Source organism: Penaeus vannamei, chromosome 3 (assembly GCF_042767895.1).
Source record: "Penaeus vannamei isolate JL-2024 chromosome 3, ASM4276789v1, whole genome shotgun sequence".
NCBI lineage: Eukaryota > Metazoa > Arthropoda > Malacostraca > Decapoda > Penaeidae > Penaeus > Penaeus vannamei.
Window position 1 is genome coordinate 43,638,478 of NC_091551.1, and position 13,231 is coordinate 43,651,708.

General features: G+C 34.3%; 1 long non-coding RNA gene and 13 other non-coding genes across 14 annotated transcripts in view; 9 read left to right on the forward strand and 5 right to left on the reverse strand.

Annotated features, from left to right (window-relative positions):
- The window catches only part of LOC138866339 (uncharacterized), a 101,715-nt gene that overhangs the window by 71,179 nt on the left and 17,305 nt on the right, over window positions 1-13,231 (reverse strand). The gene's annotated exons all lie outside the window — the stretch shown is intronic.
- TRNAA-AGC (transfer RNA alanine (anticodon AGC)) lies at window positions 141-213 on the reverse strand. Its single transcript has one exon. It is a non-coding gene; the product is annotated as a tRNA-Ala (tRNA).
- Window positions 1,510-1,582, forward strand: TRNAA-AGC (transfer RNA alanine (anticodon AGC)). Its single transcript has one exon. It is a non-coding gene; the product is annotated as a tRNA-Ala (tRNA).
- Window positions 3,634-3,706, reverse strand: TRNAA-AGC (transfer RNA alanine (anticodon AGC)). The gene has a single exon. It is a non-coding gene; the product is annotated as a tRNA-Ala (tRNA).
- Window positions 3,894-3,966, forward strand: TRNAA-AGC (transfer RNA alanine (anticodon AGC)). The gene has a single exon. It is a non-coding gene; the product is annotated as a tRNA-Ala (tRNA).
- On the forward strand, window positions 4,595-4,667 carry TRNAA-AGC (transfer RNA alanine (anticodon AGC)). Its single transcript has one exon. It is a non-coding gene; the product is annotated as a tRNA-Ala (tRNA).
- Window positions 5,999-6,071, forward strand: TRNAA-AGC (transfer RNA alanine (anticodon AGC)). The gene has a single exon. It is a non-coding gene; the product is annotated as a tRNA-Ala (tRNA).
- Window positions 6,687-6,759, forward strand: TRNAA-AGC (transfer RNA alanine (anticodon AGC)). Its single transcript has one exon. It is a non-coding gene; the product is annotated as a tRNA-Ala (tRNA).
- On the reverse strand, window positions 8,052-8,124 carry TRNAA-AGC (transfer RNA alanine (anticodon AGC)). The gene has a single exon. It is a non-coding gene; the product is annotated as a tRNA-Ala (tRNA).
- TRNAA-AGC (transfer RNA alanine (anticodon AGC)) lies at window positions 8,691-8,763 on the reverse strand. Its single transcript has one exon. It is a non-coding gene; the product is annotated as a tRNA-Ala (tRNA).
- TRNAA-AGC (transfer RNA alanine (anticodon AGC)) lies at window positions 8,951-9,023 on the forward strand. The gene has a single exon. It is a non-coding gene; the product is annotated as a tRNA-Ala (tRNA).
- Window positions 10,109-10,181, forward strand: TRNAA-AGC (transfer RNA alanine (anticodon AGC)). Its single transcript has one exon. It is a non-coding gene; the product is annotated as a tRNA-Ala (tRNA).
- Window positions 11,446-11,518, forward strand: TRNAA-AGC (transfer RNA alanine (anticodon AGC)). The gene has a single exon. It is a non-coding gene; the product is annotated as a tRNA-Ala (tRNA).
- Window positions 12,243-12,315, forward strand: TRNAA-AGC (transfer RNA alanine (anticodon AGC)). Its single transcript has one exon. It is a non-coding gene; the product is annotated as a tRNA-Ala (tRNA).

Here is a 13,231-nt window from a genome sequence, read left to right on the forward strand (position 1 = left end):
AACCAATCTTAAAGCTTTGCATTGTAATTGGCAACTCTACGTCAGCTTTACTATGCGAAGTTCCCACATACTTTAAATTCATCCCAAATATTTACAGCCAATTCTTTAAGGCAATCAACAACTGAAGCTAAAAATAAAAATGGAGATGCGGGGTATCGATCCCCGTACCTCTCACATGCTAAGCGAGCGCTCTACCACTTGAGCTACATCCCCTGTGACAGTACCTAGATAGTTAGCCGTGTCACTTATGGCTTTCGCTGTCAACACGCGTGGCGCATCACAAATGTTCGTCTAGTATAGGTAACGTTGTTGAGTAACGGTGATGTGTGAGTAACAGAGAGAGAAGGAAAGAGGGAGGGATATAAGGTGGAAGGGAAGGAGATATATAGGGAAGGAGAGATAGATAGAAAAAGTGAAAGTTACAGAGACAGTGACATAGAGATAGAGAGTTTGGGTGTGTGTGTGTGTGAGTAACGCGGACAGCAATGAAGAAGCATCTAAAAAAAGGTTACTCAAATGGAATGGAGTATAAATTCGCTAATCCGACATGCGTATGTATCTATACATACATACATACATACATATATACATATATATATATATATATATATATATATATATATATATACACATATAAACATATAGGCGATATGTGTCGAACGAAACTTCTGTATTGTTATCGGCATTGCCTTAGCTACTCAATAACAGTATCGTTTTATCGGTATCGAAATGGCATTTTTCTCGAGATGTATCGAGAAAAATAAAAGAAAAATCGATACTTCGATACCTTCTCTCACTCTCTCTCTTGTATATATATGTATATATACATATATATACATAAATATATATAAACACATTTGTGTCTATATATATACATACATAAATATACATACACACATTTGTGTCTGTATACATATATGTATCTGTGTGTGTTCATTAATCTATTTATTTCTCTATCTCGTTCTCACTTCCCTCCTTCCCTTCCTCCTTTTACTCTCTACCTGTCTGTTCCTTCTTTCTCTCTGATTTATTGTCTATCTATCAATCTATCTGTCTGTCAATTTCTCTTCAATCTCTCACACACACTCTGTATTTCTCTCTCTCTGTGTTTCTATCTCCCTCCTATTTACATCTGTCTCTACCCCACCCCCTCTCTCCCTCTGTCTGTTTTGTCTGTCTGTCTGCCTCTCTCTCTCTCTCTCTCTCTCTCTCTCTCTCTCTCTCTCTCTATATATATATATATATATATATATATATATATATATATATATATATATATATACAGTGCTTCGCTGCCAACACGCGCGGCGAATCACAAACGTTTCCCCTGGGAGACCTTGGTTGTCCAGTTTGTTGAACGTTGTTGCCTGAAGTTTTTAAATATTTGCAATTTAGAAATACTTCATTGTTTATTTAAAAACGAGATTTCACCCGAAAACGTTGGTGATTCGCCGCCCGTGTTGGCAGCGAAGAGTAAAAGAGACACAGCCAACTATGCTCTTTACCACAGGGGATGTAGCTCAAGTGGTAGAGCGCTCGCTTAGCATGTGAGAGGTACGGGGATCGATACCCCGCATCTCCAACTTTTAACTTCAGTTATTGATTGCCTTAAATACATGGTTGTAAATGTATGGAATGTATTTTTTAGTATTTGGGAACTTCACTAGTTGGTAAAGTTGGCCTAGAGTTGCCAATCAAAATACAAAGCTTAAGGGTTGGTTTTATTTTCTTTCAATAATTATTCATATGTCTTACGAGTAACTTTACATTGATCGTAAATTACGTTTGATCATTAACGAAAGCATTTTATTCCAATTACAATCGACGTGGTGACTCACTCTCACTCTCTTCTGCTTTTTAATACCTTTCCTCCTTGACTCTTTGTCTCTCTCTCAGTCGGCTTACTTAGAGTAAATGCTTCTAAGTCAAGAACGCATGGACAGCGGTAAAGAATTCTTTTAAGAACAGTTTACTTAGAGGAAGTGAAATACGAATTCGCTCCTTCGGCATTTATATGTGAATGTGTGTCTGTGCATACATATATATGTTTGAATATATATACATATATTCACATAAACACATATATATATATATACACACATCTAAACACATATATACATACATAAACATATATATATATATATATATATATATATATATATATATATATATACATATATATATATACAAATACATATGCATATATGTATACATATACATATATTAGTATATATATACATATACATATATTAGTATATATACATATGTATAGATATATATAAATGTATACATATATTGATATATATTCACATATATACATTATATTATTATATATACATATAATGTACTGTACATACATATACAAACACATATATACATATATATACGTATATATATGTATAGATATATAAATATACAAACATATAAATGCATATATATGTGTATACATATGTATATATACACATACATATAAATACATATATATATATATATATATATATATATATATATATATATATATATATATATATATAAATGTATACACATATTGATATATATTCATATATATATACATTATGTATATGTATACACATGTATATATATATATATACATATAATGTACTGTATATACATATATATATATACACATACACATATATATATATATATGTACTTATATGTATATGTGTATATATACATATTTACACATATATATGCATATATATATATGCATATATATTTATATATCTATACATATGTATACATATATATATATATATATATATATATATATATATATATATATATATATATATATGTATATGTCTTTATATATGTATGTACAGTACATTAGATGTATATATAATAACATTATGTATATATATGAATATATATCAATATATGTATACATTTATATATATCTACATATGAATATATACTATTATATGTATATGTATATATATACTAATACATGTATGTCTAAATATATGCATATGTATTTGTATGTATATATATATATATATATATATATATATATATATATATATATATATATATATATATATAATGTTTATGTATGTATATATGTGTTTATATATGTATGTTTATATGTGTATATATATGTGTGTGTGTGTTTATGTGAATATATGTATATATATATATTCATACATATATATGTATGCACACACACACATTTACATATATATGCCGAATGAGTGAATTCGTATTTCACTTCCTCTGAGTAAACTGTTCTTAAAAGAATTCTTTACCGCTGTCCATGCGTTCTTGAGATAGAAGCATTTACTCTAAGTAAGCTGACTGAGAGAGAGACAAAGAGTCAAGAAGGAAAGGGATTAAAAAGTAGAGGAGAGTGAGAGTGAGTCACCAAGTCGATTGTGATTGGAATAAAATGCTTTCGTTAATGACCAAACGTAATTTACGATCATTGTAAAGTTACTCGTAAGACATATGATTAATTACTGAAAGAAAATAAAACCAATCTTTAAGCTTTATATTTTAATTGGCAACTCTAGGCCAACTTTACCAACTAGTGAAGTTCCCAAATACTAAAAAAACATACCATATATTTACAAGTTATCTAAAGGCCATCAACAACTGAAGCTAAAAGTAAGTTGGAGATGCGGGGTATCGATCCCCGTACCTCTCACATGCTAAGCGAGCGCTCTACCACTTGAGCTACATCCCCTGTGGTAAATGATAGAGATTACTGTAATCTCTATAAACAATAAACCATTTCTAAACGGCAAATGTTTAAAAACAACGTTCACAAACCGGACAACTAAGACGATTTCCCGGCGCAAACGTTTGTGATTCGCCGCGCATGTTGACAGCGAAGCCCACAAGAGACACGGCCAACAAGTTACTTTACTACAGGGGATGTAGCTCAAGTGGTAGAGCGCTCGCTTAGCATGTGAGAGGTACGGGGATCGATACCCCGCATCTCCAACTTACATTTAGCTTCAGTTGTTTATTACCTTCAAGAATTTAGTGTCTATTGTGGAAATACCACCAGACACAAGCATAACAAATCAGTTACAAACATCAGCTATTACAGACGAATGAGTGAGAAAAACGAATGTAAATTTCCGTGCGCATATGGGTGAGTGCTGTTCATGTGTCCTGTATGTGATATGACCAGTATGACCCTTGGGCGGTCACGCTGGGTCAGCATCGCTCGATGGGCACTGGGCGCCGGCCTGCCCGGGTCGTCTCTGTTACTATCCGCCATTGTGGTGTCTCCGCGTCCCGAGTGTACAGCAACGGAACTAAATTTCATTCGAGTATTTAACCCATTAATCCATATCATGCATATCTATATGTAGTGATAGTCTGCTAAGTAAACAGAAACAGCAACGAACATTTAATTTATTGCACGCATGAGAAAGACCGATGATAGCTGCAACATGTGCGAAATAAAAAGGTTTCGTACACAATCCCACCGCTGCCAAAACTTCAGGCAACGTTTTCTATACCAGAAAATTGAGACAGTTTCCCGGCGTAAACGTTTGTGATTCGCCACGCGTGTTGGCAGCGAAGCTCAAAACAGACACGGCCAACCAAGCTCTCTATCACAGGGGATGTAGCTCAAGTGGTAGAGCGCTCGCTTAGCATGTGAGAGGTACGGGGATCGATACCCCGCATCTCCAACTTACTTTTAGCTTCAGTTGTTGATTGCCTTAAATAAATGGTTGTAAATATATGGAATGTATTTTTTAGTATTTGGGAACTTCACTAGTTGGTAAAGTTGGCCTAGAGTTTCCATTTAAAATATAGAGCTTAAAGGTTGGTTTTATTTTCTTTCAGTAATTAATCATATGTCTTACGAGTAACTTTACAATGATCGTAAATTACGTTTGATCATTAACGAAAGCATTTTATTCCAATTACAATCGACTTGGTGACTCACTCTCTTCTCCATTTCCTCCTTGACTCTTTGTCTATCTCTCAGTCGGCTTACTTAGAGTAAATGCTTCTATGTCAAGAACGCTTGGACAGCGGTAAAGAATTCTTTTAAGAACAGTTTACTCAGAGGAAGTGAAATACGAATTCGCTCATTCGGTATATATATGTGAATGTGTGTGTGTGTGTGTGTGTGTGTGTGTGTCTGTGTGCATACATATATATGTATGAATATATATACATATATTCACATAAACACGCACACGAATATATATATATATATATATATATATACATATACATATATAAACATATAAACATACATATATAAACATATAAACATACATATATAAACATATATACATACATAAACATATATATATATATATATATATATATATAATATATATATATATATATATATATATATATATATATATATACAAATACATATGCATATATGTAGACATATAAATATATTAGTATATATACATATGTAGATATATATAAATGTATACATATACTGATATATATTCATATATATACATAATGTTATTATATATACATATAATGTACTGTACATACATATATAAACACATACATACATACATATATATATATATATATATATATATATATATATATATGTATACATATGTATAGATATATAAATAAACATATATGCATATATATATATATATATATATATATATATATATATATATATATATGTGTGTGTGTGTGTGTGTGTGTGTGTGTGTGTGTGTGTGTGTGTGCATATGTATATATACACATATACATATAAATACATATATACATATGTATACACATATACACATACATATATGCGCATACATATATGTATACGTATGTATTTATATACACATTCATATCAACTTAAACCCCATGAAATATACTGTAATCCTTATAAACAATAACCCATTTCTAAATGGTAAATGTTTAAAAACAACGTTCTCAAACCGGACAACCAAGACGATTTCCCGGCGCAAACATTTGATTCGCCGTGTTGGCAGCGAAGCCCACAACAGACTCGGCCAACCACTCACTTATTACCACAGGGGATGTAGCTCAAGTGGTAGAGCGCTCGCTTAGCATGTGAGAGGTACGGGGATCGATACCCCGCATCTCCAGCTTACATTTAGTTTCAGTTGCTTATTACCTTCAAGAATTTAGTGTCTATTGTGGAAATTCCACCAGACACAAACATAGTAGATCAGTCACAAACATCAGACGAATGAGTGAGAGAAAAAGAATGTAAATTTCCGTGTGTGTGAGTGCTGTTCACGTGTCCTGTATGTGATATGACCAGCATGAGCCCTGGGCGGTCATGCTGGGTCAGCATCGCTCGATGGGCACTGGGCGCCGGCCTGCCCGGGTCGTCTCTGTTACTATCCGCCATTGTGTCTCCGCGTCCCGAGTGGACACCAACGGAACTCAATTTAATTCGAGTATTTAACCCATTAATCCATATCATGCATATCTATATGTAGTGATAGTCTGCTAAGTAAACAGAAACGGCAACGAACATTTAATTTATTGCACGAATGAGAAAGACCGGTGATAGCTGCAACATGTGCGAAATAAAAAGGTTTCGTACACATGATCCCACCGCTGCCAAAACTTCAGGCAACGTTACCTATACCAGAGAATTAAGACAATTTCCCAGCACAAACGTTTGTGATTCGCCGTGCGTGTTGGCAGCGAAACTTACAATAGATCCGGCCAACCGCTTCCTCTTTACCACAGGGGATGTAGCTCAAGTGGTAGAGCGCTCGCTTAGCATGTGAGAGGTACGGGGATCGATACCCCGCATCTCCAACTTACTTTTAGCTTCTCTTGATGATTGCCTTTAGATAACTTGTAAATATATGGTTTATGTTCTTCAATATTTGGGAACTTCACTAGTTAGTAAAGTTGGTCTAGAGTTGCCAATTAAAATGCAAAGCTTAAGGGATGATTTTATTTTCTTTCAATAATTAATCATATGTCTTACGAGTAACTTTACAATGATCGTAAATTACATTTGATCATTAACGAAAGCATTTTCTTCCAATTACAATCGGCTTGGTGACTCACTATCACTCTTATCTGCCTTTTAATCCCTTTCCTCCTTGACTCTTTGTCTCTCTCTCAGTCGGCTTACTTAAAGTAAATGGGGTTTAAGTTGATATGAAGGTGTATATAAATACATATGTGTACATATATATATGCGCATATATGTTTGTGTATATATGTGTGCATACATATGTATATATGTACTTATATGTATATGTGTATATATACATATTTACACATATATATGCATATATATGTTTGTATATTTATATATCTATACATATGTATACATATATATATATATATATATATATATATATATATATATATATATATATATATATATATGTACATGTCTTTATATATGTATGTACAGTGCATTATATGTATATATAATAACATTATGTATATATATGAATATATATCAATATATGTATACATTTATGTATATCTACATATGTATATATATTAATATATGTATATGTATATATATACTAATACATTTATGTCTACATATATGCATATGTATTTGTATGTATATATATATATATGTTTATGTATGTATATATGTGTTTATATATGTATGTTTATATGTGTGTATATATATGTGTGTTTACATATATATGCCGAATGAGCGAATTCGCATTTCACTTCCTCTGAGTAAACTGTTCTTAAAACAATTCTTTACCGCTGTCCATGCGTTCTTGACATAGAAGCATTTACTCTAAGTAAGCCGACTGAGAGAGAGACAAAGAGTCAAGGAGGAAAGGGATTAAAGAGCTGAAGAGAGTGAGAGTAAGTCACCAAGTCGATTGTGATTGGAATAAAATGCTTTCGTTAATGATCAAACGTAATTTACGGTCATTGTAAAGTTACTCGTAAGACATATGATTAATTACTGAAAGAAAATAAAACCAACCCTTAAGGTTTGCATTATAATTGGCAAATATAGGCCAATTTTACTAAGTAGTGAAGTTCCCAAATACTAAAAAATACATTCCATATATTTACAACCATTTATTTAAGGCAATCAACAACTGAAGCTAAAAGTAAGTTGGAGATGCGGGGTATCGATCCCCGTACCTCTCACATGCTAAGCGAGCGCTCTACCACTTGAGCTACATCCCCTGTGATAAAGAGGAAGCGGTTGGCCGGGTCTGTTGTAAGTTTCGCTGCCAACACGCACGGCGAATCACAAACGTTTGCGTCGGGAAACTGTCTCAATTTTCTGGTATAGAAAACGTTGCCTGAAGTTTTGGCAGCGGTGGGATCATGTGTACGAAACCTTTTTATTTCGCACATGTTGCAGCTATCATCGGTCTTTTCATGCGTGCAATAAATTAAATGTTCGTTAAATACTCGAGTTAAATTTAGCTCCGTTGATGTACACTCGAGGCGCGGAGACACTACAATGGCGGATAGTAACAGAGACGACCCGGGCAGGCCGGCGCCCAGTGCCCATCGAGCGATGCTGACCCAGCATGACCGCCCAGGGGTCATGCTGGTCGTATCACATACAGGAACGTGAACAGCAATTACCCACATACACAAGGACATTTATATTCTTTTTGTCTTACTCATTCGTCTGTAATAGCTGATGTTTGTGACTGATCTGTTATGCTTGTGTCTGGTGGCATTTCCACAATATACACTAAATTCTTGAAGGCAATAAACGACTGAAGCTAAATGTAAGCTGGAGATGCGGGGTATCGATCCCCGTACCTCTCACATGCTAAGCGAGCGCTCTACCACTTGAGCTACATCCCCTATGGTGAAGTAATTTGTTGGCCGTGTCTGTTGTGGGCTTCGCTGTCAACATGCGCGGCGAATCACAAACGTTTGCGCCGGGAAATCGTCTTGGTTGTCCGGTTTGTGAATGTTGTTTTTAAACATTTGCCGTTTAGAAATGGTTTATTGTTTATAGAGATTACAGTAATCTCTATCATTTACCACAGGGGATGTAGCTCAAGTGGTAGAGCGCTCGCTTAGCATGTGAGAGGTACGGGGATCGATACCCCGCATCTCCAACTTACTTTTAGCTTCAGTTGTTGATGGCCTTTAGATAACTTGTAAATATATGGTATGTTTTTTTAGTATTTGGGAACTTCACTAGTTGGTAAAGTTGGCCTAGAGTTGCCAATTAAAATGTAAAGCTTAAAGGTTGGTTTTATTTTCTCTCAGTAATTAATCATATGTCTTACGAGTAACTTTACAATGATCGTAAATTACGTTTGATCAGTAACGAAAGCATTTTATTCCAATCACAATCGACTTGGTGACTTACTCTCACACTCTTCTGCTTTTTTAATCCCTTTCCTCCTTGACTCTTTGTCTCTCTCTCAGTCAGCTTACTTAGAGTAAATGCTTCTGTATCAAGGACGCATGGACAGCGGTAAAGAATTGTTTTAAGAACAGTTTACTTAGAGGAAGTGAAATACGAATTCGCTCATTCGGCATTTATATGTGAATGTGTGTGTGTGTGTGTGTGTCTGTGTGCATACATATATATGTATGAATATATATACATATATTCACATAAACACATACATGAATATATATATACACATATATACATATAATAAGCATATATATATATATATATATATATATATATATATATATATATATATATATATATATGTATATATATATATTTATATATATATATATATGCACAAATACATATGCATATATGTATACATATATTGATATATATACATTATGTACATGTATACATATGTATGTATATATCATATATACATATAATGTACTGTATATATATATATATATATATATATATATATATATATATATATATATATATATATACACATATACATATATATATATATATATATATATATATATATGTATACATATGCATAACTATATATACAAATATGTATATGCCTATGTATTTATATACACATACATAAAAAAAAAATATATATATATATATATAAACATACATATGTATACACATATATATACAAATATACGCATATATATATGTATACAACCAAGACGCAAACCGGCGCAAACGTTTGTGATTCGCCACCCGTGTTGGCAGCGAAGCCCATAACAGACACAGCCAACCACTCAAATTACCACAGGGGATGTAGCTCAAGTGGTAGAGCGCTCGCTTAGCATGTGAGAGGTACGGGGATCGATACCCCGCATCTCCAACTTACTTTTAGCTTCAGTTGTTGATGGCCTTTAGATAACTTGTAAATATATGGTATGTTTTTTTAGTATTTGGGAACTTCACTAGTTGGTAAAGTTGGCCTGCTCTGTACTGCTCTCGGGCGTACACCAAACGTCTTGAGCTGCATCAAGCGTTTCACGCTTGAAGGTATCCCACAGAAGAACAGGGTCTGTCAGACTGTTGAGCATTGCGAAACGATCAGAGATTGTCTCAGCAAACCCACGGGCACACTCCCCCTCCCTCAGCCTGTCCAAATGAAACACCCTTGGGTGATCATTTGATCGCTGGGGAGTTTTGAAGTGGACCCGGAGGGTAGCCACAACCAATCTATGGTCAGTACCACAGAACTCAGCACTCCTGTACACCCTGCAATTCTGGATGATCCTCCAACGAGTGCTAACGAGTATGCATCACTGTACCATGTCCAGCGATGTGGGTCTGGGCGCTGGTACCAGGAGCCAGAAATCCTCAATTTCCGGGACCTAGCAAAGTCCCGGAGAAGGAGGCTATTCTCACTGCCGGCATCAGCTCCTGAACCATGGGGACCGACAGACATCTCATAGCCAGCTCGATCACAGCCAGATACTGCACTGAAGTCACCCAGAACAATACGAATATCTCGATGGGGACAACTGTCTGCCACGGATGCAAGTGTGGCGTAGAACATCTCTTTCACTTCAAGTTTACAAACATCTGCAGGAGCCTACACAGCAATAAAAGTCATGGAGCCAAAAGATAGCTTCAATCTCAATACCATTATATATATATATATATATATATATATATATATATATATATATATATATATATATATGTATGTATATATATATATATATATATATATATATATATATATATATATTATATGCACAAATACATATGCATATATGTATACATATACATATGTATAGATATAAATGTATACACATATTGATATATATTCATATTTAAACATTATGTACATGTATACATGTGTATATTACATAATATATATATATATATATATATATATATATATATATATATATATAAACATACATATGTATACACATACATATGTATACACATACATATATATACATACATATATACATATATATATATATATATATATATATATATATATATATATATATATATGTAGACAACCAAGACGATTTCCCGGCGCAAACGTTTGTGATTCGCCGCGCGTGTTGGCAGCGAAGCCCACAATAGACACGGCCAACCACGTGTCCTCAGTCACAGGGGATGTAGCTCAAGTGGTAGAGCGCTCGCTTAGCATGTGAGAGGTACGGGGATCGATACCCCGCATCTCCAGCTAACATTTAGCTTCAGTTGTTGATTACCTTTAAGAATTTAGTGTCTATTGTGGAAATTCCACCAGACACAAGCATAACAGATCAGTCGCAAACATCAGACGAATGAGCGAGACAAAAAGAATGTAAATTTCCGTGTGTATGTGTGTGAGTGCTGTTCACGTGTCCTGTATGTGATATGCCCAGCATGACCCCTGGGCGGTCATGCTGGGTCAGCATCGCTGGATGGGCACTGGGCGCCGGCCTGCCCGGGTCGTCTCTGTTACTATCCGCCATTGTGGTGTCTCCGCGTCCCGAGTGTACAGCAACGGAACTAAAATTAACTCGAGTATTTAACCCATTAATCCATATCATGTGTATCTATATGTATTGATAGTTTGCTAAGTAAGCAGAAATGGCAACGAACATTTAATTTGTTGCACGTATGATATAGACCAATGATAGCTGCAACACATTGGTAACAGTGACACGTCCCTCGCACCTATGGGAAGAGCGATTCGCCAACAGCAACAGTGATGACAGAACATATAGTGATTGTGCATAATCATTATTTGTGTGAAATAAAAAGGTTTCGTACACAAGATCCCACCGCTGCCAAAACTTCAGGCAACGTTACCTATACCAGAGAATTGAGACAATTTCCCGGCGCAAACGTTTGTGATTTGCCGCGCGTGTTGGCAGCGAATTTTACAATAGACCCGGCTGACCACTTATTTATCATCACAGGGGATGTAGCTCAAGTGGTAGAGCGCTCGCTTAGCATGTGAGAGGCACGGGGATCGATACCCCGCATCTCCAAATTACATTGAAATGCATGTTGCTTTACATAATTTTCTTTAAGTAAATGGTATGACTTTTTTGTCTTTGGGGACTTCAGTTGGCAATGTTAGCTTAGAGTTGCCAATTACAATACGAAGCATAAAGATTGGTTTTATTTTCTTTCCATTATTAATCGTGTCTCGTGATTATGCAACATTTGATACTTAACGAAAGTATTTATTCCAATTATTATCATTCTGGCGACTCACTCTCTTTCTCCTGCTTCATTCTCCCTTTCCTTCCTTGTTTTTCTCTCTCTGGTTCTCTCATTCGGCTTACTTAAGAGTAAATGCTTCCAGCTCACGAACTCGTGGAAAGCGACAAATCCTTTTAAGAATATCAGAAATGCGTGTGGATACATATACATTTATATTCATATATATACACATATGTATGTATATATATACATATATATGTATGCATGCGTATATGCATACATATGTATATATGCATATAAACATGTCTACATATATATGCACATATATATACATATATACACATATACCTATACATACACACATGTATATACGTATACAAATATATATTCATACACATAAATATATACATTCATATATATATATATACCTATATATCTATTCATATATATATATATATATATATATATATATATATATATATATATATATATATATACACACACATGAGTGTTGATACTATTGTAAAAAAAGAAAAAAACAAAAACAAAACATAATGAACAAACTATTTCAATAAATTTAGTCTGTGCATTGTAGGATTTTCCCAATTTGCAATTAAAACGTGAGATTTGAATCAAGAGCGTCAGATTATCCACTGAAGTAAAATAAAAAAACTCCATTAATCAGCAGACTTGGATGCTGAGGCAACTGCATTCAAGACCGACTCCCAATAATTTCCT